The sequence below is a fragment of the Hibiscus syriacus genome, unplaced genomic scaffold (genome assembly GCF_006381635.1).
Source record: "Hibiscus syriacus cultivar Baekdansim isolate YM2019G1 unplaced genomic scaffold, ASM638163v2 tig00110174_pilon, whole genome shotgun sequence".
In the NCBI taxonomy this organism is placed as follows: domain Eukaryota; kingdom Viridiplantae; phylum Streptophyta; class Magnoliopsida; order Malvales; family Malvaceae; genus Hibiscus; species Hibiscus syriacus.
Genome location: NW_024062612.1, coordinates 1,850,633 through 1,875,160, shown reverse-complemented (window position 1 = coordinate 1,875,160; position 24,528 = coordinate 1,850,633). Strand labels below are relative to the sequence as shown.

Sequence of the window (24,528 nt, the reverse complement as noted above, 5' to 3'; positions counted from 1 at the left end):
TTAAATCTCCAAGATCCTTGAGTGAAAAACGACCTTGCAACATTGACACAACCTCTTGAATTAAATTAGATGACCGCTCTGTAATAACAATATCATCCATATACACAAGTATATAAATGTATACATTGTTAGAATGCTTAACAAACAATGAAGGATATGATCGAGATACTGAGAATCCCTTTTGTAGTAGGTTGTCTTTGAGTTACACGTGCCAATTACGAGGCGCCTGTCGAAGACCATATAAAGCCTTTTGAAGTTTACACACAAGAGGCTTGCCATTCTCATCAACCTGCTCAAACCCAGGAGGTTGTTACATGTAGACATCTTCATTTAGATCTCCTTTAAGAAATGCATTATTGACATCAACATGTCGAAGCTCCAAACCCTTAGAGACAACAATAGACAGAATCGTATTGAACATAGAAAATCGAACTACCGGGCTGAACGTATCTCTAAATTCACACCCTAGAGTTTGAGAGAACCCTTTAGCAACCAAACGAGCTTTATATTGAAGAACAATCCCCTATGGATTTTGTTTGATTCGAAAGATCCATTTGCACCCAACTGCATTTTTGCCTTCTGGGAGTTTCATTAAAGACCAGGTACCATTCTTTTGCAAAGCATTGTATTCTTCATATGCAACAGCAGTCCAATGTGGAGAATGTAGTACTGCACTTATTGTAGCAGGAACATCATCATCCTCAGCAGTCAAAAACACTTTAGGTTTAAAAATACCATGCCTACTACGTGTCATCATAGGATGAATGCGAGATGAAGACCCAATAGCATTAGATTCAATAGTAACAGTAGGATTAATACCAACAACATCATGCTCACCAGGACTATTACCAGTATCTATTGTAGGTACAATACTTTCAGACTCAGTAGTAACATCTGTAGCTAAACGAATACTCTCAACTTCATTATGACTAGCACCAACATTAATATCATTAGATTCTGCAAGTACAATACTTCCTGATGCAACATTATTTGGAGCATAATCAAACCCACTATTCACAGTGGTTTGTACAACAGTATTTGGAACATCACACGAATACTGAAGACATGTATTCCTTAAATCATCAATAGCTCATAATGGTTGAGATGACTGAGAAGTTGAAATTACAGGTTCATCAATAACTCATTAAATACAACATGTCTAGAAATGTAAACTCTTCCATCAGACGCCAAGCACTGAAATCCTTTGTGTCGAGGACTAATTCCAAGGTAAGTGCAGGCTTGAGACCTAAACGATAATTTATATTTTTGAAACAGCCTCAGATGGGGAAAACATTGACAACCAAAAACCCTCATCATGGAGTAATCTGGTTTCTTTTTATATAACTTCTCAAAGGGAGATAAGCCTTGTAGGACTTTAGTAGGAAGACAATTGATCAAGTAAACTGCTGAAACAACAACATAGGACCAATATTTGACTGACAGAGATGACTGAGCTAATAAAACAAGTGCTACTTCAATAACATGACGGTGTTTTCGTTCTACGACCCCATTATGTTCAGAGGTGTGAGGACATGTTAGTCGATGTGAGATTCCTTCACTATCCAACACATGCGATAGACAACGAAACTCACCTCCCCTGTCAGTTTGTAAAGCTTTAATAGAACTTCCAAACTGATTAGCTACAAGCTTTTGAAACATTCGAAATGAAAATACAACTTCATCCTTTCTTTTTAACAGATAAATCCATGTATGTCACGTAAATGCATCCACAAATGAAACATAAAACCAAAATCCATTGGATGCCACATGAGGTGGTCCCCATAAATCTGAATACACAAGATTAAAAGAAGCAGCAACTGATGTATTTGATTCAATAAAGGGTAGTTTGTGACTTTTTCCCATATGACATGCTATACAACTCTTATTTACACTGGAATGAACTTTGATGCCTAGTTCATTAGCTAACTTCACTAAGGTTTCAACAGCTGAGTGACCTAGACGCATGTGCCAAAGATCTTCCAAAGAGGAAGAAGCTAAGCTGGTATTGACTTCTGCAAGATTGACTGCTAAGGAGTTGTTATCCATAGCAAATGCGTATAAACTTCATGCTCCTCTCCCTGAAGTAGAATATTCTCAGTTGCCTCATCACGAACATAACATCTATTTGCATGGAATTCCAAAAAAACGTTGTTGTCCCTGGCAAGCTTAGAGACGGAAAACAAGTTCTTGGTTATTTGAGGAACATGCAACAAATCATTCAGCAAAAAACATACGTGAAGGAGCATGAACATGAGAATGACCAACCAAGGTTACATCAAGTGGCATACCATTGCCAACTAAGAGTTTACCTAGACCAAGAATCTCTGATGGATTTAAGATATTTTTGGAGTCTGAAGTCACATGATGTGTGGCACCTGTGTCAACTACCCAACGCTTAGAGGACATCTAAGAAGCATGAGCTTGTGTTTGACCAGCCAAAGACGAACCAGATTTGCGTTTGGCACAACACTCACAACCAGTATAAGAGGATGAAACTGTCGAGTTATATATAGAAGAGGATGCCTTATGATCCGATTGATTTGATCCACGACTAGCAGAAGTAACACACTAGAAATCTTCATCAAATCTATGCCAACATCGATCGACAAGGTGTCCAATCTTACCACAAAGCTAACATTGCACCCTTGACCGACCATGACCTCTACCACCAGTTCGAGTTCCAGATTGTTGATCATAACCTGAACTCGATATCACCGAGTTTCAAATCTCCCCCTGAGCAACGTTCGCACTCATCGGTAAGGTTTCCAACTGATCTTCAAAACTAGCAAGCTGTGTTTCTGCATCAAGAAGCATAGTGTAGATGTTATCCAAAGACAACGTTTCCCTCATGGAAGTTATAACTGCCATAAAGGGTTGATATTCTCGTGGAAGACCCTTCAGAATACTTGCAATGTGCTCAACTTGAGGCACAACACCTCCATAAGAAGCTAAAGCATCGCAAACCTCCTTCACACGAGTAAGGTAAGTACGCATACTATCACCTCCTTTCTTTAACGACTGAAGTTTATAGTGGAGACTCATTACCATAGTCGTTGAGCGATTAGCAAAGAATTGAAGGACAATATTCCAGACAGTCGTCGCCGTTTCAACACCAACAAATTGGGGAAGAATATGAGCACTGATAGTGGATAACAACCATGAAGCAAGAGCACTATCTTGGGCCACAAAGTCTTCATAAGCTTCATTAACACGAGCGATACCATCATCATCGACAATAGTCTCGACGCAGTCACCACAGCACCGGTAAGAAATCGTTCCAAACGATGGCTCCGAATGGTAAGCAAAATCTGCTGCTTCCAAATGAGAAAATTCATCTCATCAAGAACAACATTTACCTTCTTGTGAGTGAATGACTTAGCATTGATAGAGAACTCCATCAAGAAAGAAATTTAAGCAACGAAAGCGAAAAGGAAAACCCTAAGATCTGTGGCAAAAGATACCATGTTGGAATGGTTGTTTAACGTAGAAAGATACTGAAAAACTTGCATGCTTTATTACTGAAGTATACACAACTTTATATACATTATATGAGCAGTTAGCTCTAACAACTCTACTAACTGATTAACAACTAATCCACACAGCTAATGTCACGTGTATGGCACAGTTACAAACCCGTTATAATCAGCTACACACTCACACTTATCACTTCTGTTAAACTGCTAACACACTGCAATCCGTTAAGGCTGGATTTTACTTGAGAATGTTTCCATTTTCCAGAGGGAATGTGCGTTTGGGCTGTATGCAAGTGAGCCAGAAAGGCTACAAATAAAACAACCGTACTTTATGCTTTAGAATGTAAGAGAAACATTCACGTTTGTACTTGAATAGCAACATACCATCTTCTTAATTCAAATAAAAAACGTTGGTTTTTCTTATTTCAAGTGATTTCAAAAAAAAACTCAGTAATGACCAAAAACGGATCGCCAAGCATAGCCATCTGCTCTCGACAAGCTTCCCTGTGAGAAGCCAAGTATGCTACCTAAAATGCAAACATCTACAAGCTGTCGAAAGAAAGAAAGAGAAGGCATATCATTTTGGAGGTCGCTTAGATCCATCTCTTGGGTCCTGTTTGGATCCTGTCATAGCAGCTGATGCAGCCACAGTCATGGCAGTTGCAGCAGCACCCAGCTTAGCACCACCGGCAGCCTTCATTGCCCCTGCTACTTCTCCAGAGGAAATGTGCGTTTGGGCTGTATGCAAGTGAGCCAGAAAGGCTACTTCAAATAAAACAATTGTACTTTATGCTTTAGAATGTAAGAGAAACATTCACGTTTGTACTTGAATAGCAACATACCATCTTCTTAATTCAAATAAAAAACGTTGGTTTTTCTTATTTCAAGTGATTTCAAAAGAAAACTCAGTAATGACCAAAAACGGATCGCCAAGCATATCCATCTGCTCTCGACAAACTTCCCTGTGAGCAGCCAAGTATGCTACCTAAAATGGAAACATCTACAAGCTGCCGAAAGAAAGAAAGAGAAGGCATATCATTTTGGAGGTCGCTTAGATCCATCTCTTGGGTCCTGTTTGGATCCTGTCATAGCAGCTGATGCAGCCACAGTCATGGCAGTTGCAGCAGCACCCAGCTTAGCACCACCGGCAGCCTTCATTGCCCCTGCTACTTTTCCAGAGGGAATGTGCGTTTGGGCTGTATGCAAGTGAGTCAGAAAGGCTACTTCAAATAAAACAACTGTACTTTATGCTTTAGAATGTAAGAGAAACATTCACGTTTGTACTTGAATAGCAACATACCATCTTCTTAATTCAAATAAAAAATGTTGGTTTTTCGTATTTCAAGTGATTTCAAAAGAAAACTCAGTAATGACCAAAAACGGATCGCCAAGCATAGCCATCTGCTCTCGACAAGCTTCCCTGTGAGCAGCCAAGTATGCTACCTAAAATGCAAACATCTACAAGCTGCCAAAAGAAAGAAAGAGAAGGCATATCATTTTGGAGGTCGCTTAGATCCATCTCTTGGGTCCTGTTTGGATCCTGTCATAGCAGCTGATGCAGCCACAGTCATGGCAGTTGCAGCAGCACCCAGCTTAGCACCACCGGCAGCCTTCATTGCCCCTGCTACTTTTGCAAAAACAGTTATCCCTCCAACAAGGAAAGTCCTCAATGCTATTGTCCGTTTCACGGCCATCTTTTATCGAATAATCTGCAATTTATCCAGTAATACAAAAATTCAAATGTCTATTCTCTCACTGGAACAAGTTTACACATGAAATGATTAAAACTGCAAACAAATAGATCCATGTCACGAAAAATGCTATGCCAACATCCTGTAGCTCATCACACAATTTCTGCTTGGTTGCCAAAATACCCAACTCTTTTAGGATTTCCAAGTTCCAATTTCCAATTCTCATAGGCAAATTTTCAACAATCTGACAAAAGAAGCAAATCAATCTAAAACACAAAACTAAAATTCACCTTTTGTCCTCGTAAACTTTTTACAAGAACAACAAACTGTTAATCTTTCATAATGACCTCCAATCCTGAAAAAAAAAGAATCAATAATTTGATCCCGACGGACTAAAGCAGTTCCTGTTAAGGATCCATTCTCCCAAAATCAAATCAACTGCAATGCCCTCCTAACCCCAACCCAGCCAAAGAGGTTTGCATCCCCCCCCAAACTTCTGTTCCCTCTTCGTTATCAAACTTTAGGTCAAATAGCAATAATAAAAAAAAACAGAAACAACCCCAGATCATACAATAGGCTAGACAAGAGAAAGGAGAAACCGAACCTTAAAATTTACAGGTAAAACTCTTTTCGACCGAGTCCTTCTGCCAATAGTTTGGAATGTAACAAGAGAAATGAAGAAAATTGTAATAAATATACTAATGAGGTCTGTTTTTCTTATACAAGGAGGAAAAAAAATGGTTTTGTTTAATATACGTTTCTCATTTCTTACCACAAGTGGCAGAATGTTATTGGATGAAAGGTTCAAGGGCGTACATTAGCAATGACCCTTATATAATCGTCTAACTGTGAGCCGCCTGCAAAGGGAAAGAAAGGAAGCGAGGGAGAAAAAGACGACGATGGATCCCTATTCAGGAGGGGGAAGCTGGAATATGATCCCCAGCATCCCAACCCACAGTAACGTATCTACACCCTCAAATAAAGACCATCATACATCTCCTCTCCTCCACCATCACAACAACAACAGTAGCAGCAACAACAGGGTATGTTACAACAACAGCAGCAACAACAGCAGCAGCAGAATCAGCAACAGCAGAATCAGCAACATCAGTCGCTTCCCACTTTCATCTCTTACATGTAATATTTCAACAACACAACCTTAACAAACTGCCTTTTGCTTCTTTTATTTACTTATTCATTGTGTGTGTGTTTGGATGTGGGGTTTACAGTTGGTGGAGAATTTGGCTGATGCGATTGATAATGGAACCCTGGATCAACATTCTGATGCTTTGGTTTGTGATAATCGTTGTTTTGCTATCAAAATAATTCATAGCTTCTTAATAAATAAAAAGGAAAAGGTAGTATAGAGAAGCATGGTCGATCCACAGAGACTGTGGTGTTTCTGATTTAATAAAACTCTTTCTTGATTTTAGAAAAATATAGAATTCCAGATGAAGTTGAAAAGATATATTCAAATAAAATAAAATAAAAAGAAAAATAATATAATTATAAATATTAATAGTAATAAATATAAAAGGGATTTTTAAAAGTTATTTTTAAAAAATAAAATAAAATAAAAATAATTAAATAAACAAATTAAAGATATTGAGATAAAGGGAAATTTATTGTGAAAGCAGCCTCAGACTTCAGCTTTGTCTTAAATTTCTCAGATCATCGAAACTGATTTTTACTTCAAGATTTACGTCGGTTACTGCAAGAACAATTATTCGCTACTAACTTGGAATGTCATTTCAATAACAACTGATTCCGATCTTAGTTTCCTCTTAGCAAACAATTTTGCTAAGTCTGTTCTCGGGAAGTTGAATATGCTTCAATAAGCAAAACCTTCTTCAAACATTAACCATAACAATATCCGAACCAATGTTGAAATCGTTTTGATTTGAAAAGTAAGCTCAGAAAACAGAGAGAAAATCTGAAACGATTTAAGTACCTTACAATTCTCACATTTGGAATTGAGCCTTCGCTTTAGTCTTCGGGTTGAAAGAAAATTAGCTAAGCATAACCAAATTCATACTTAACATAATAGAAAAGTATGCGAAAAATAAAGAGAAAGCTAGAGAGAAAAAGAAGATTTTATTTCTCAGATGAGAGAGATTTGTTTCTAGGCTTACCCTTAGAGGGTATTTATAGCCTTCAAATTCCTAAAAACAAGCTAAAACATCTTAAATCCTAATTAAAAAACTTAAAACTATTTAAACTAAAATACCTAAAAAAATAATATAATATTCTAAATCCTAATTAAGATACTAAAACATATTTAAACTAAAATACAAAGATAAACTATAATGTTTAACATATTATCCTAAATTTGAGTTTAATCCAAATCAGAATTCCAGCCAGCTTTGATTACGAAAATAAAAAAAATCTGTAGAATTGTGTCCTTTTTGTGTAATTTCTAGAATCTTGCGTCCTGTACAGAAAATAAATTAAAATGAACAAATAAGCCACAAAAATAAATGATTAAGGAGTAATTTAAAAGTAAAATATTAACTAAATTAAGCACTTATCAAATTCCCCCTCACTTATTCAATGCTTATCCTCTAGCATTCCTCAATTAACATATCAAAATCATAAGTTGTCATATTCAATTTCAATTTATTCCTCAAACTTCCAATCGAATTAAGTCAATGACATTTGCCGAATTCAAGTTACAATCAAGCAAAGGCATAACCAAGAAAATTTAAAGTAAGCAAGACATCTCAATTAATTGCCAATTTTGAATGAAACATGACTCAATACCTCACAAAGATTCACACATATTCGCTCAAAGTGTTTAGGGTAAATGAAATCGCTCAAACCGAAACTAACCAAAATATTATCATAGGCTTGGAATCAAATCAAGTCTCCACTACGAAAAATGAACATAATGCAATAATCAAGGGGTCTTTAAACAAGGTGTAATGAGGCTTAGGTTAGGGTAGGGAAAAGGCCGAGAAAAAAGATTTAAAATACCGAAACAAAAGATCAAAATAATTAAGAACAATCTACGAATTAACATGAAGCGCAATGAAGAACAAAACAAGGAAAAAGAATAGATGAAAGACAATTGAAGTGATTGATTTTTCTTTCCTTTTTTTCGAACAAAGTCTTTTTTTCTTTTTCTTTTTTTCTTTTTGCTGTTCGAAACAATGAACAACTCTTTTTTTCGATGACTTTTTTGAAACATTGATTTTTTTTTGTGGAACAACAATGATACAAGATCTCAAGTCTCGATAAGGGTGTGAAAAGAGATGAAAAATAAAAAGAAATGCTACAAGTTTAATTATGAGGTGTAAAACAAAGAAAGGAAAATAGACTCAAACATGGTTCACTAGTGGATATATAAACGGGTAGGCTTTTTGGGAAAAATGGGTTTATCCTAGGTGCCCCTATCACATTAAAACATTACGTTCAACATGTAATCTCGATATGCATTGTGATTACAAGTTCTAGAATATCTTAATTAGTTTGGCACACACAAGTCAAACAATGAGCAAGAAAGAAAATGTATGCTTATTAGGCTCAAATCTCACAAGAAAAGTTTATATGCATTGGGTCAAGTTCATCTCTATCGAAAAAAGCATGAGATATCAATACTCAACAAAAATTCACTAGCTATATCAATCACCAATCATGCAAATTAAATTCGATCAAAAACATGGTCATTATCCAAAAAGAAGCAAGAGTATAAAGCTAAATTCAAGACTAGCAACCAATGATCCCAACATATCAACATCAGAATAACTCAATTTCAAACAATTAAACAAGTCAAGGAAAAATTTGACACATGTTTATCCTCTCCCCTCACTTATTCCTTTTTGTCCTAAAACATATATCAAATTTAAAATCAAAGAAAGGGAAAAGGAATACTCCCCAATCTAGTGGCGACCGCGGCCATGGTCATGTCGAGACGAGTCCGAGTGAATATAAGAAATATTTGATCAGAATTTGAATCTGTTCAGAGAAAAAAATAAAATAAAAATAAAAATAAAATAAATGGAATGAAATAAATAAAATGAAAATGAAATAAAATGGGTTACCTCCCATCAAGCGCTTTTGTTTAACGTCGTTAGCTCGATGACCTGATTCAGACTACAGGTTCTAAGAGAAATACTTCTTCCACTTCATACACTTTTTCCAACTAAGAACTTCCTTATGAGAAATTCTATAATTGTATAATTCTTTTATTTTCTCTTTGTGGAATTTGACATTCTCATAGGTTATTCTTCGAATCTTTTTTAGCTTTTACAGCTTATTCGAAATAACCGGTGAAGTAGCATTTTCTTCTAAAAATGCATTCTTTAAGTTTTTCGACATTTGTTTCAGTTTTATCTCAGGTGCCTGCAAAACAAAACGTAAAATTTTAGTTTTAGAGGAAGGTAAAAATAAATAAGAATTGATTGCATGAATATTTTCAAACTATATTTCTTCCTCTTTCTGGCGAAGTTCAGGATCCATGGAAAAATTAGATTCAATATATTCATCAATTGAAGGATCTATAACATCAACAAAATTATTCTTTCAACATGATCAGGGCATTTCATTGTTTTCTAAATATCAAATTCAACGATCTCACCATCAAATTCCATTGTCAGTATGCCACTTCTAACATCGATCTTTGTATGTGTGGTGCTTAGGAAAGGTCAGCCTAAGAGTACTTCGGAATAAGTATCCGACCTATCATGTTCCATGTCATTGATATAGAAATCTGCAGGAAAAAATAATACATCGGCCTTCTCTAAGACAATTTCCATCATTCCCACTGAATAGATCACGAACCAATCAGCCAACTGTATGGTTACTCCAGTTTCCTTAAAAGTCTCGTTAGTAATCATTTTATAAATAGATAACGGCATAACGTTGATTGAAGCTACTAAGTCACACATTGCACGTTTAATTTTAAAATCACCTATTTTGCAAGGTATATCGAACATACCTTGATCCTTCATCTTTGGTGGGAGTTTTCATTGAAAAATTGCAAAGACATATTCTCCTAAATTTACCTTTTCGTGCCCCATTAATTTCCACTTTGTAGTTGTAACATCCCAAAATTCGGGTCATTGACTAAAATGAGAATTTTTTAAACTTGTTGATAAAAGTAGAATAGTTAAATAGTTTAATGACTTATTGGAAATATAGTTGAAGGTTGTTTAATAATTATTGAATGAATTAAAGGGTAAAATGGTCAATTGACAAGTAAGATTTTTTATTTTCCTTTATAAGATAAGGGAACCACGCGGAAAGGGAGAGATTTCTCCAGAGTTCTCTGCTTCTTTTTTTTTCTTCTTCACGTGGAAGCCAAGAGCAAAGGTGAGTTCTGGTTAATTGATTTCTTATTGAATTTTAAGTTTGGTTTTGATTATCAAGTGACTCTTAAGCTTAAGGAAAACTTAATTTGTCATAAAACAATAAGAGGAAAGGTATAGAAAGAATTAAAGGAAGGAAGTGAATAAATGAAATCTTGGTAGAAAGACATTTATGGGATTTCCAGACCAAATTTGACTTGTCAAGGGTCTAATTAAGAAGTTAGAAACAATAGAATTGAATTTGGAACATGTTGAAAATTTAGTGTAATTCTTGAATTATATATGGAGAATAGGATTTTGATGTTAAAGAGGTGATGAATGAAAAGAAATGAGTTTGCATATGTGTATGTGAGTTAAGAATATAAAAGGGGATGAAATATGAAGAGTTGAGCTAAAAAGAAAGTGAATTTCGTGCTCTAACTGGAATTTCTGGGTTGTGTGCATCGATGCACATTCATTGTGTACCGATGCACTCTCAATTAAATGAACATCGAATGTAGTGAGTGTATCGATGCATAAGGAGTGCATCGATATACCCCTTAAAATGGAAACATGGAATGTAAATTGTGCATCGATGCATGGGGTAATGCATCGATGCATATGTTAAAGGATGCATCGATACATTGTAGAATGTATCGATGCACTTCAATGGGAAATGGAATAAATCTTTCTTTCATTATAAGAAATGATAGATTAAAGTATATCAATTGGATAATGATAAGTATCAGTACATGATTATGTAGATATAGAGCACGAACAAGTTCCAGGACGACTATCAAGTTAAGATTTGATCGAAATAAAGGAAATCATAAAAGGGGATTGGAACTTAGTGAGGCCAAGGTGAGTGTGTATTATTATAATATACGTATTGTATATGGAAATTAGACTTGCGACAAGTCTGTTTCCAATATGTTGAATATATGATTATGTTTGATATTACGTGAATATGCTTAGTTCGTATTACATGTTATGTGGTATGAATTTATATGATACGTGTTATATGACAATGATTTATGTATTATAGGAAAATGTTATATGAGTTATATGAACTTGAGATATAAATTATAGGATCACGAACTATGTAAAATAACAATGACTCATGTGATAACAAAAAGGAAGTGACTATATAAACATATAAGATAAATTATATGGGAAAGATTTATAGGCTTAAATGAATTTATAATAAATAAGATATATAGTAAAAATCTATGAAGCCATAGAGAGATATTATAGGAGCTTTTGATGATAATTTATTAGAAGACTTGTATATGTGATAAGCTATGTGAAACTGAACTAGGTAAATATATGAAATTAGTAAATAAATGATGGGAGATAAGTAATTATGTAAAACATGGAGTTATGATATATATATATATATATAGACTATATGAAAATGTGTACATGAAACATGCAAAAGTGAGATATGTTTATAGGTTATAATATGTTACAGAATTTATGTGAATATAAAAGTATAAACCATAAGTTATATGATATGAGATAAGTTATTATATGTACATGTGAATTATATGGAAATACACTATGTGACTAAGTGTGATCTTATGAAATGTGATAATGAGCTATGTGATATATGACATGAGATTTATGAAAGAGAAAGTATATGTGATAAGTGAAAGTGAATCATATGATTACATGAAGATGTGAAACGATATAAAGATAATGCCCATGTTATGTGTTATGAGATCTAAAGATATAGTTGGTATGCCAAGAGTAGAGGGTCTATGCGGTCCTTCGGGACATAGTGGTCCTCTGGGACATTTCATAGTGATCCTTCAGGACAAATTTCATAGCCCCTAGTGGGACCCCATACGAGCTATGGTGACAGCATAGTGCACAACCTCAATAGACTCACATAACTACAGTTCTCACAGAGGTACATGGGCTAACAAAGAGATAACAATAAATATATATATTACATGTAAAGTATATGCTTTTGTGACATGAATTGTATTATATGATATATGAGATGATGTGTATATTACATTGTATGTAATGTTAAATTGTTTTGGTATGACATCATGAGATGATGTGTTCCTGCATGTTTAAATAATTAGAGTTCTTTTATAAATGTAATGCCTCACTAAGTCATAGACTTAGCGTGTGATTGTTTCACACGTAGGTTACAGAAGTGAGAAAATTAAAGAGCAATGTGGAGCAAGACAGATCAGTTCTCCTTACCGAAGGTTAGATCAGAAGAAAGGTGAATAATATGGATGTTAATATATAAAGTTCTAGTTGGCATGTATTCAAAATAATATATTGTATAAGCTCTGAATAGTTTTGTAAATGTTTTGAATAAGTTATATGTTATAAAAATTTTAAATTACTCACTATTTTATACAAGTGAATGTTTTGAAAAGTCAATGTGACACATCGGACTCGGATCTGGGTCGGATACGGGTTGGGGATGTTTGTAGTGCAATGTTCTTTTAAAAATCGAGCATACCTTGGTACTTGTCGAATTACTTCAAAAAGAGATATGTTGACTTGAACTTTTTGGAACACCTCTAAGATCTCCTTTTTCTTCAGCTCTTTTATCACGCTTCATCAACCTTGATGGGAAGGGTGGTAGCGTGTGTTAGGATTTTTGGAAGCTCGAATCGACAACCGGAACGGTTTGTAAAGAGGGGTCGGAACGGTTTTGTGTTTAGGGAGTAAGAAGATTGAAAGATAGAGAATTGCACAGCGATTTATAGTGGTTCGACTTTCTCAATCAAAGTCTACGTCCACTACCTTAGCTCTTCACCAAGGATTTTCCAACAAATTCACTAATTTGTTCTTTTTTTTGAGGATAAAGAGTAACCTTACAAACTCCCTAGTTTTTCCGGGCTAAACTAGAACCTTTCCCTAGCTTTTACACGGGATTAGCTAGAACCTTTCCCCTTTACAAAAGGATAAGAAATGTAAACAAGAAAACCGCTCTAAGGTAGGTGTTTACAAGATTGAGCTCACAAGAACAAAATATATACAAGAGAAAGATGAAATAAGAATGAAAAACTCTTCTCTTGTGTTTGATTGCTTGGATAGTTGTTCTATTGCTTCTTCAAGTGTCCTTAGGTTGTATTTATAGCTTGGAATGTGTTTGAAGTCGTATATAGCCGTTGGGGATGTTTTGGAGCCATTTGGAGATGAGAAACAATTAATAAAACAGCTTGGAGCGTGGGGGGAATCGGTACCCCCTCATGCGGAATCGATTCCCTAAGTGCAATCTGTTTTCGACCATTAGACAAGGGGGAATCAGTACCCCATAGGGGGGAATCTGTACCCCCTGGACAGTCTGATTTTTCTTGAAACCCTTTAAAAAGAAAATATTTTTGGCTCGATTAAGGCTCGAAATACTTTGTAAAATTGTTTTAAAATAGGTTAAGTATAAAACACAATTTTACACTTTAGTAAGGATTAAAATGAACTTTGAAAGACTTGGAGTAATATTTTGATATTCGAATAATTACATCAAATATACTTAGAAAATCCTTTGTAAAATCTTAAAATTCATTTAACTTAATTTGTTATATCGAAACATCAAAATGTTTTCAACAATCTCCCCCCTTTTTGATATAACAAAACATTTGAGTAATTTTAAGATTTTGAAATAAAGTTTAAAATTACTCCCCCTTACTTTAACACTTCTCCAATTTAACACCTTAACACTTCTCCCCCCTTTTTGTTAAATCAAAAAGACTCTAATCTTTGAAGTTCAAAATAACTTTGGAGAGTAAGTAGTAAATTTGACACTTAAAAATCATTTGAAAAAAAATCAAAGCTCTCCCTCAATAAATGCATTCCAAATAAAATTTTGCTTTTAGGATCTTGACACTTAAACAAAATTGAATTTCAACAAAGAATAACAAACATGTTAGTAGCATATGAAATTCATAATATCCAAGACTAAAATACTTTATTCAATACCAATTGTTGAATTTAAGATCATATGCATAAAGTTTTCTAAAAATGTTATGCATTTGAAAATTTTTGATATCAATTATTAGAGAGATATCTTTTTTATTTAAACCACATGCATAAAAATTCAAATTTAGGTCAATTTTTTTTAAAGATTTATAAAATCAAAGTATTTGAAAAGTTGATATCAATTGTTAAAGAGATGTCATTTGCATTAAAAAATATTTTGACCAAAATTTTATTATGATGAACTAAAAATTCTGAAAAATCATTACAACTTTAAAATGTTCATCATAATAATCTTTTCAACATATATGAGATTAAAACAATGATGCATAATCATTTAAAACCAAAACTCATGCATGCTTAAAATCAAATGAGCAACCAAATAATCCAAAATTAAAAGTATTAAGCTTAGAGGTTACCCATTCCTTTTTCATGTGTGGCTAGAGCATCTTGAATATCATCATTTTCATCGCAATTGCTTCCACACACCTACAAGAGACATTTAAGTAGATTTTGGTATCCAAATTGCTTTGGATCCTTGAACGTTAGTTACAATGCCCCTTGTTCCTTTTGGAACCCATACTTGCCGAATTTTAAAACGTTTTCCTTTCTTCAAAGGACAAGTATGTTCCATATGACCATGATAATGGAAATGTGAGCATTTTGCCATATTTAAACATAATAGGTTGTTTTTAGAAATTAATTCTTTTTTCTTTTATTAAGCTTTCAAACTTAACACCTAACTCAAAATTTTCTTTTTCTAAATCATTTATTTTGATTTTTGAAATCTCTAAATTATTTTTCAAAATTTCATTTTGATTTTCAAAATCAACTTTTGCTTTCAAAATCAAATTATCTTTATTTTTGAGTTTTGAAATTAATTTCGTATATTTGGAATTCATGGTCTCAAATCCCAAATACAACCTATTATAAGCATCTTATAACTCATCAAAAGTAAATGAATTAAATTCATTTGAGTTAGAAGATACCTCGAATTCTTCTTGAGTGGTCATGAGGCATAGGTTAAATACTTCATCTTCATCATTGGAATCATCTTCGTCACTCCAAGATGCAACAAATGCCTTCTTCCCCTTTTTCTTTAGAAGAGGACATTCATACATGACATGCCCCTTTCTTTGACAATCGAAACATACCGGGGGACTCTTCTTCTTGGTTGATTCATGTTTCACTTCCTTGGAAATCATGAATCTCTTGAGTTCCTTCAAGAGCTTGACCATCTCTTCTTTTTGTTCATCATCGTCTTCATCCACCTCATGACTTGAATCTTGATAGCTTTCATTGATGCCTACGTCCTCATTCTTCTTCTTCTTCTTCTTCTTATTTTTCTTCTCTTCCCTTTCTTCATCTTCCTTCACCATCATCTCATGAGTGAGAAGGGAACCAATTAGCTCGTCGAGAGTGAGAGACTTTAGGTTTCTTGTTTCGATAATGGTCGTCTTCTTTGATTGCCACTCCTTTGGAAGAGAGTAAATCATCTTCCTCACAAGCTTCTTATTTGGGATTACTTCTTCATATCCCTTGAGACCGTTGACAATCACGGAAAATCTATCCGTCATAGCTTTGATTTCTTAATCGGGTTTCATCTTGAAGTTCTCGTAGCTATGGTTGAGAAGACTTTTCTTTGATTCCCTCACTTCGTCGGTCCCTTCATGAGTGACTTGGAGCTTATCCCAAATCTCTTTGGCACTGGAACAAGATGAGACTCTTCCATATTCATTTGGGCCTAAAGCACAAAATATAATATGTATAGCCTTAGAATTAAGCTAAATTTTTTTTTGCTCTTCTCTACTCCAATCGTTGTACTTACCAAGTGGAGAGGAGTAACCGTCCATGATTGAGTACCAAGCTCTTAGATTGTATGATTGAATGAAGTACATCATCTTATTCTTCCAATGTGCATAATTTGCTCCATTGAAGAAGGGTGGCTTGTTGACCGGTTGTGAATCCATAATAGGATATTCTTCAAGATAATAAACACCGGAGGAAAAAGTCATTTCTTTGTCGGTTGCGTCGGGAATTGGTAGAGCTTCTTCTAGGATCGTCTCAAGGTGGTTAAACCTTCTTAACGAGTTAGGCTCTGATGCCAATTATTAGTATTTTCGGAAGCTCGAATCGACAATCGGAACGGTTTGCAAAGAGGGGTCGAAACGGTTTTGTGTTTAGGGAGTAAGGAGATTGAAAGATAGAGAATTGCACAGCGATTTATAGTGGTTCGACTTTCTCAATCAAAGTCTACGTCCACTACCTTAGCTCTTCACCAAGGATTTTCCAACAAATTCACTAATTTGTTCTTTCTTTTGAGGATAAAGAGTAACCTTACAAACTCCCTAGTTTTTCCGGGCTAAACTAGAACATTTCCCTAGCTTTTACACGGGATTAGCTAGAACCTTTCCCCTTTACAAAAGGATAAGAAATGTAAACAAGAAAACCTCTCTAAGGTAGGTGTTTACAAGATTGAGCTCACAAGAACAAAATATATACAAGAGAAAGATGAAATAAGAATGAAACTCTTTCTTGTGTTTGATTGCTTAGATAGTTGTTCTTGCTTCTTCAAGTGTTCTTAGGTTGTATTTAGCTTGGAATGTGTTGAAGTCGATATAGCCGTGGGGAGTTTGGAGCCGTTTGGAGATGAGAAACAATTAATAAAACAGCTTGGAGCGTGGGGGGAATCGGTACCCCCTCATGGGGAATCGGTTCTCTAAGTGCAATATGTTTTCGACCATTAGACAGGGGGAATCGGTACCCCCTGGGGGGGAATTTGTTCCCCCTGGGAGGAATCGGTACCCCCTGGGGGCAAATTTATACCCCTGGGGGGGAATCTGTACCCCCTGGACAATGATTTTTCTTGAAACCCTTTAAAAAGAAAATATTTTTAGCTCGATTAAGGCTCGAAATACTTTGTAAAATTGTTTTAAAATAGTTTAAGTATAAAACACAATTTTACACTTTAGTAAGGATTAAAATGAACTTTGAAAGACTTGGAGTAATATTTTGATATTCAAATAATTACATCAAATATACTTAGAAAATCATTTGTAAAATCTTAAAATTCATTTAACTTAATTTGTTATATTGAAACATCAAAATGTTTTCAACAGCGTGATTTTATGAGAAGAAAGAGAAGGATGTGGTCAAACGTACCTTGTATTTCTGGAGGTGGTTTCCTCTTGTTCTTCCTAATGTGCATTTTTTTCTGCTGGAACTTCAGGTGAGATAACTTTTCCACTTCTGAGTGTGATGGCATTAACATTCTCTCTCAGATTTAACTCCGTTTGAGAAGGTAGTCTTCCTTGTGATTCTAATTTTCCTATAGTTTGAGCTAATCGGCTTACTTGGTTATCTAACTCTTGAAGATGTGTTTCGGTTCGGCTGTGGAACTTTTCCTGGGATACAATCAGCTTTTCTTGTAAAATTGCTAACTTTCCTATGAGTTCCTCCAATGATGAGTTTTGTGTTTGCTGTTGAGGAGGAGGCCTTGGTTTATAAGTTGGTCTTTAATTTGCCGCATAGCTGAAGTTTGGGTGGTCTCGCCATCCTGGATTGTAAGTATTACTGTATGGGTTGTATTGTCTTTGTGGAGGACCTCGAAACTTCCCTATGGCATTGATTTCTGCATTGCCTCCTCTTGTATCAGCGGGCAGTAATTCGCGGATGGTCTGCTTTGTGCATATCCCACATGCTCTTGTTGCTCCATTTTCCTGCAAAAGTGAATTAACTACTTCAGTTAATTGTCTAACTTATTCTCAAGGGAAAAGTACTTATCTCGTGAACCGTCGGCTTGGTCACTTGAAAATTGTTGAGAGTTGGATGTCATGGTTGAAATCAATTCCCTTGTTGTTTTGGGTCATGTGACTAATGCTCCTCACTGGCGGCATCCACCATTTTCATTTCTATTGGAAAAAGGCCTTCATAAAAGTATTGAAGTAACATTTGCTCACTTAATCCGTGTGTGGAAACATATGCAAAGCTTTTTAAATCGCTCCCATAGTTAAAGGCTTTCTTCTCTCTTTTATTGAATGGAAAGCTACTTCGTAACTCGCTTGCTTAACCGCTGGAAAGACCTGTCAAGAAAAATTTGATTCATGTCAGCCCATGAATTAACTAAATTGGAGGTAAATAAATAACCAATCTTTAGCCAAGTCGGTAAAGAGAAATGGAAATCTCTCAATTTAATTTGATCTTCGGTAACTCCTATGGTTTCATGCTAGTACAAACCATGTGGAAATCCAACAAGTGTTTGGATCTTCAGTGGGAAAGCTGTGAAAAGTGAGAAGAAGATGAATAGTCCTGTTTAATTAAAACGGAGTCTCGCCACTAGGAAAATTGATGCATAATGGCGTCTGAGAGACAGGAGCTGTGGCTAGTTCCGGATTGTTTGTTCTTCTTCTGCCATCAGAATGTGTATGCGTCTGCTTCAGAGTCCGGATTGATTATGTTTCGATTTATGCTCTTGTTCTTCTTATCTTTTTTTTTTTTCGAAGCGTTTATGCGTGGATTCATGTTCGTGCTTCGATCTCCGGATCTAGATCTACTAATTCACCTGGGTTTTCTGGTCATAATCAAAACTAGAAAATAAATCAGTACTTGTAGTTAGTCCTGGCAACGACGCCATTGATAATCGTCATTTTTCTATCAAAATTTTGTCTTCTTAATAAAAAAGGAAAAGTAGTATAGAGAAGCAGGGTCGATCCACAGGGCTGTGGTGTTTCTGATTTAATAAACTCTTTCTTGATTTTAGAAGAAATAGAATTCCAGATGAAGTTGAAAATATATTAAATAAAATAAAAAAAAAAAAAATAATAATAAATATATAGTATAAATATAAAGGGGATTTTTAAAGTTGTTTTAAAATAAAAATAAATAAAAAATTAAATAAACAAATTAAAGAGATTGAGATAAAGGGAAACTTTTGTGAAGTAGCCTCAGATTTAAGCTTTGTCTTAAATTCCTCGGATCATCAAATGATTTTACTTCAGATTTACGTCGCTTACTGCAAGAACAATTCTTCGCTGCCAACTCGGATTGTGTCGTTTAATACAACTGATTCCGATCTCAATTTTCTCTTAGCAAACAATTTTGCTAAGTGTGTTTCGGAAATTGAATATGCTAAATAGCAAATCCTTCTTCAAACGTTAACCATAACAATATCCGAAACAAAGTTGAAATCGTTTGATTTGAAAAGTAAGCTCAGAAAACAAAGAGAAAATCCGAAGCGATTAAGTACCTTACAATTCTCACGTTTGGAATTGAGTATCGCTTTAGTCTTCGGCTTGAAAGAAAAATAGCTATGCATAACCAAAGTACTTAGCATAATAGAAAATATGCGAAAAATAGAGAGAAAGCTAGAGAGAAAAAAGATTTATTTCTCAGATGACAGAGATATGTTTTAGGCTTACTTTTAGAGGTATTATAACCTTCAAATTCCTAAAACAAGCTAAAACATCTTAAATCCTAATTAAACACTTAAAACTATTAAACTAAAACCTAAAAATAATATATAATATTCTAAATCTTAATTAAGATACTAAAACCTATTAAACTAAAATACAAGATAAATATAATGTTTAAAATATTATCCTAAACTTGAGTTTAATCTAAATCCGAATTTCAGCCAGCTTAGATTCCGAAATTAAAAAAATCTACAGAATTATGTCCTTTTGTGTAATTTTCAGAATACGTCCTGTACAGAATGAATTAAAATGAACAATAAACCACAAATAAATGATTAAAGAGTAATTTAAAATAAAATATTAATAAATTAAGTAAATGAGTATGTTGCCTTTCTTTCTTTTTCATTATTGGATTTAGTGTCTATTTTGAAGCTTATTTATTCTTTTTTTTTTTTTTTTTTTTTTGCTTATGGGGTTGATAAGATTAATGAACTGAACAATCACTTGAGAAGTGCCAGCAGCTTTTGATTTCGATTGCTGCATCGCTTAATTCTAAAGCTATGGCAAATTATCTACTCTTCTTGTCTTGCTTATTAATTCGTATCGTTGTTATTAGATCTGGATGAAAGAGATTAAAGAAGATGCAAGCTTCTAAATATATAAAAATTCACTTTTTTTTATCATTTTAGAAATCTGATCCTTTGTCTGTGATGATAGATTCTTAAAACGTGTTGACTTATTAGCATCAGTTTTTTTTTCTTTTTTGTTGAAAGTTCTCTGTATAACTTGGGAATTTCGCCATGTCTGGATATAGACTGTTGAAGGGCAAAAGAAAAGCTGGAGGAAAGTGAACAATTGCTAAACCAAAGGAGGCTAGTCATAGGTCAAATTTTGTGTTTCTGCAAATTTTCTACTTGTTGAATGTGTTCATTTGATATTCTTCCGATTCTAGGGATCTGATAGCCAATTACCGAAGCTCTGTGGAAGACCTTGTGAAGACTGAGACATAGCTGCTTCTCATTCTACTGAGCACAGGTAAAAAATGATAGGAAACAATATGAAAATGTTTTCGATAATATAGTTGCAGTTTGGGCTGTTTACTTTTAACATATCAGTTTAATGTCCAATTTGAGTGAGGCTTGTTCGTGAAGAAACTTGATTCAGATTAGCAATTTAGCACTGCATTTTTTGTAGGTAGTTTAAAATAAGTAAAAGAGTGTATAGATCAGAAGAATGATATGGTTTTGTGAAATCATGCATAATTGCTTGAATCCTTAGTCGATCCTTTGACATAGGATTAGCATTAGAGTGTCATAATGTTGTTATAGAGTTTAAGATATCAAGATTAGGCGAGGATAAGTAGTTTGAGAATGGATATTATAGGTAACAATTTTGTACATACCATTATCTATCTCACTAAAGCACAAGGAAGCAAAACGAATCAAACCTCAAACAAGTTTTGGGTAATAGAACAGGAAATCTGGACATTGTTGAGTGGTTTCTTTATCTGATACCTACCCATTATCGAATTTTACTACTAAGATCAAACCCGTTCTTCTAGAGGTTTACACTCTATTATGATGCATGATGATGCAACTCTGGCATCTGAAAATCTATTCGCTGAGGTTACACCATTTACAGCTCAAACTTTGTAATGTTTTGTACCAGTTATTTGCAGAATGTTTCTTTAAGAGCCTTGGTTTCAAAGAGAGATATGAATTCATTCCATTGTCTTTGAAAACTTGTAGGAGATTGTGAACTGTTCACTGCTGTTCTGGAGCTATTGAGTTAGATTCATATGTTTTGGCACTTAACCCGTCGTAGAATTTCTTTCTTCCGCCGTTCTATATATGTAGTTCTTTCTGGTTTTTCTTATTCGATAACTCATTTCGGCTTCTTCTACATTCAGGGTTTAGGGTTTAGGTGAAAGACAAGAAGAAAAGCCCCGAGAAGTTGTAATCATAGACGTATACAAGTCTCATATCTTTGTTCAGCAAGCAGAAAACTCTCAGTTCTTATCAACCTTGTTATTCTATCAGATTTACTTTCGAAGGAGACTACGTTGAAATGCATCGGATTCATTACCTGTTGGTGCTATTTATATGTTACAGAGCTATGAATATCGTTACTTTTGGGGCTGCAGGGTATCTAATAAAACTTAAATATGACTGATTGACTGATCTTGTCTATTATTTCTGAACTGGGTTTATGCATATATATCCATACTAATCAATAGGCAAAACTTTCGAGATAATGTTCTGGAAAAAATTAATTCACGAAATAAAGCACTCCCAAGATTAATTGTTCAAATAAGGTGAAATCCACAGTGCATCAGCTCGTAAATTAATTTCTTTCAGAACATTATCTCGAAAGTTTTGCCCTAATCAATACGTTACTACTTATTTGATCTTTGAAATTAGCAATCTTTTTCCATTTTTCATTATATTAAAATGGCAATATTTTAATGGTAAAGCTTGGGGGTTGCCTCGGCTTTCATTTCTATCCTGCATGGACTGCTTTTATCTACCACATTTGGCGGGGAGGAACAACAGGATCTATGGGTGTGGGGAACTGATTTTTTTTAATTAATATGGGTAATAACAAGGCAATATATGTTCAAAAATAATTTTTAATCATTTGACATTAAACGTTCTTAAAAGTTCAAGCTCAAGACTTAAAAGAATAACAATAATTATTTTATCATTGAAGTGGTTAGATTTGTGGTTCCTCATATAAGAGATAGCGTATGGTTAAAGTGAAATTTTCAATGACATGTAAATATAATTCTATGTGGTAATATATTATTGATTGGGTATTATTTATATTAAGATTAAAAAGTTCAATTAATTTGATGCAGTAGAAGGGTTGTTAGTTGACAATATATCATCAATTCAATCAAGGTAGTAGTTTGCAGAAAAAATATATAAAAAAGTAATTAAAAAATACGAAATTATCAGCCTTTATGCTTTTTTTTCTATTTTGAAATAGGGTAACAACTTTAATCCTATGCACATAGAAATTCATGTTTTCTTACCGACTATCAATTCAATCAAGGTAGCAGGTTGCAGAAGTTCATCTGTTCGACCATCTAATGCGTGCATCATACAAAACTATAATATTTGTTTTCTACACAACTTGTATGTTAACCCTAAATTAAAAGTCTTGAATACAATAATTATAAAAAATTGGATATATTCATCTTTGGTAAGGTCCTTACCTAGCATCAGATGCTGCCGTCCGGCCCCATGACCGAAGGTTTTGAAAAAGGATTCAACATTGGAAAGGACTGGGGAAGGATTAGTGGAATGCTCATTTTTATTAAAATTTTAAATTTTTATATACTTTAAAAGAAATTTATGTTATTTTATTGATAAATTTAAGTTTAACATAAAAGTTCTACGTGGGTTGAGTATTTTAAAGGCGATGGTTTAGGATGGACCACGAATCCCACCACCGCTGTATGCTTAATTTGCTTTTTGTTATTTTTTTTCTTTGTTTATTTTTTATGTTCGTCGATTGTAATCAAATTAATTATTAATACATGATTATAGTTTTTTTTATTTTATGTGTCAATTGTAATAAAGTATAAACAAATTTATTGTGTAAAAAAATACTTTGTTTACACCATATGAAAGAGAAATTGTACACTAATGAACAAGAACCAACGTCGAAATGGAAAATCCAAAATTTTATTTAAAAAAGAAGAAGAGAGTCTATATGTTACAATTTTCTATATCCTGTACAATCAAGCATCTAATTTGCACAAAATATTATCACCCAAAATAATAACTGAAAACTTAACAAAAAGGTAAAAGCAGATAGAAAATAAAATAAACAAACATCAAACCTTTCTTACCAATTCCTCCTCTTTCTCAAATTCACATGGATCAGAAAGTCCATTTCCAGATCTTAAGCTTCAAATCAACCTTACACTTGGCATTAGAACCTGAAGCTGTGGTTGCTGTTTTTCCCTTCGGAACAGTAACTTTAATCCCTTCACAGGTCACACTAATCCGAAGCTTTGGTGTCTTCAATGCTCCCATCTTCGCTTTCACTTTAGTGTCGAGCTTTATCTTCAATGGCAACCCGTTCTTGCTCTTCAAAGAGGTCTTAACTTGCCAGCCGACGTGTCATCGAGCTTTGCTTGCTACTAGTTTTGCAGCTTTCAAAAGGGTCGTGTTTTTAGTCCCTTGCACCAAGGATCCGAATGATCCATCCCGATATCGATGTCGTCGTTTGTGGTAACAGATATGGCGGTTGGTTCGTAAATGTAGACGACTTTCTTGTTAGGGTTTTGGCTTCGACGTTGAGGTTGATGTTGGTGATCAGCTGGGAAGCTGAGGTTATATTAAGGGTTGAGACTTTGAGGGAGGAAACTGTGAAAGTGGGACGGTGTGGGCGGTAAAGGACGTATAAGATAGCACCAGCTATGGCGGCTAAGAGGACGAGGACGAGGATAGCTATGGTGGTCCAAATGCAGCAAGAACAACAGCAGGAGCGGCGGTAGCGGTGGCGATTGGGTTGTGGACGGTAGGGAGGGCGGGAGGCTCCGTAGAGTTGTGCTTTAGTGGCGGGAAATGAAGGATTGGTTGCGGCGGGTGCGGTGCCATTTGTGGCTTGTTTCGATGAAGGGTAAACCTTGTCTGCCATGGTGGTGACCTGGTGGGATAGGGAGAGTAAAGAAATGAGAGACTGAAGAAAGTGTTGATTTATTCTGCTATTT

General features: G+C 34.6%; 2 pseudogenes; one reads left to right on the top strand and one right to left on the bottom strand.

Annotated features, from left to right (window-relative positions):
* The first annotated feature begins 5,902 nt into the window (after window positions 1–5,902).
* Window positions 5,903–20,808, top strand: LOC120216999 (annotated as a pseudogene).
* Window positions 15,728–24,528, bottom strand: LOC120216896 (annotated as a pseudogene).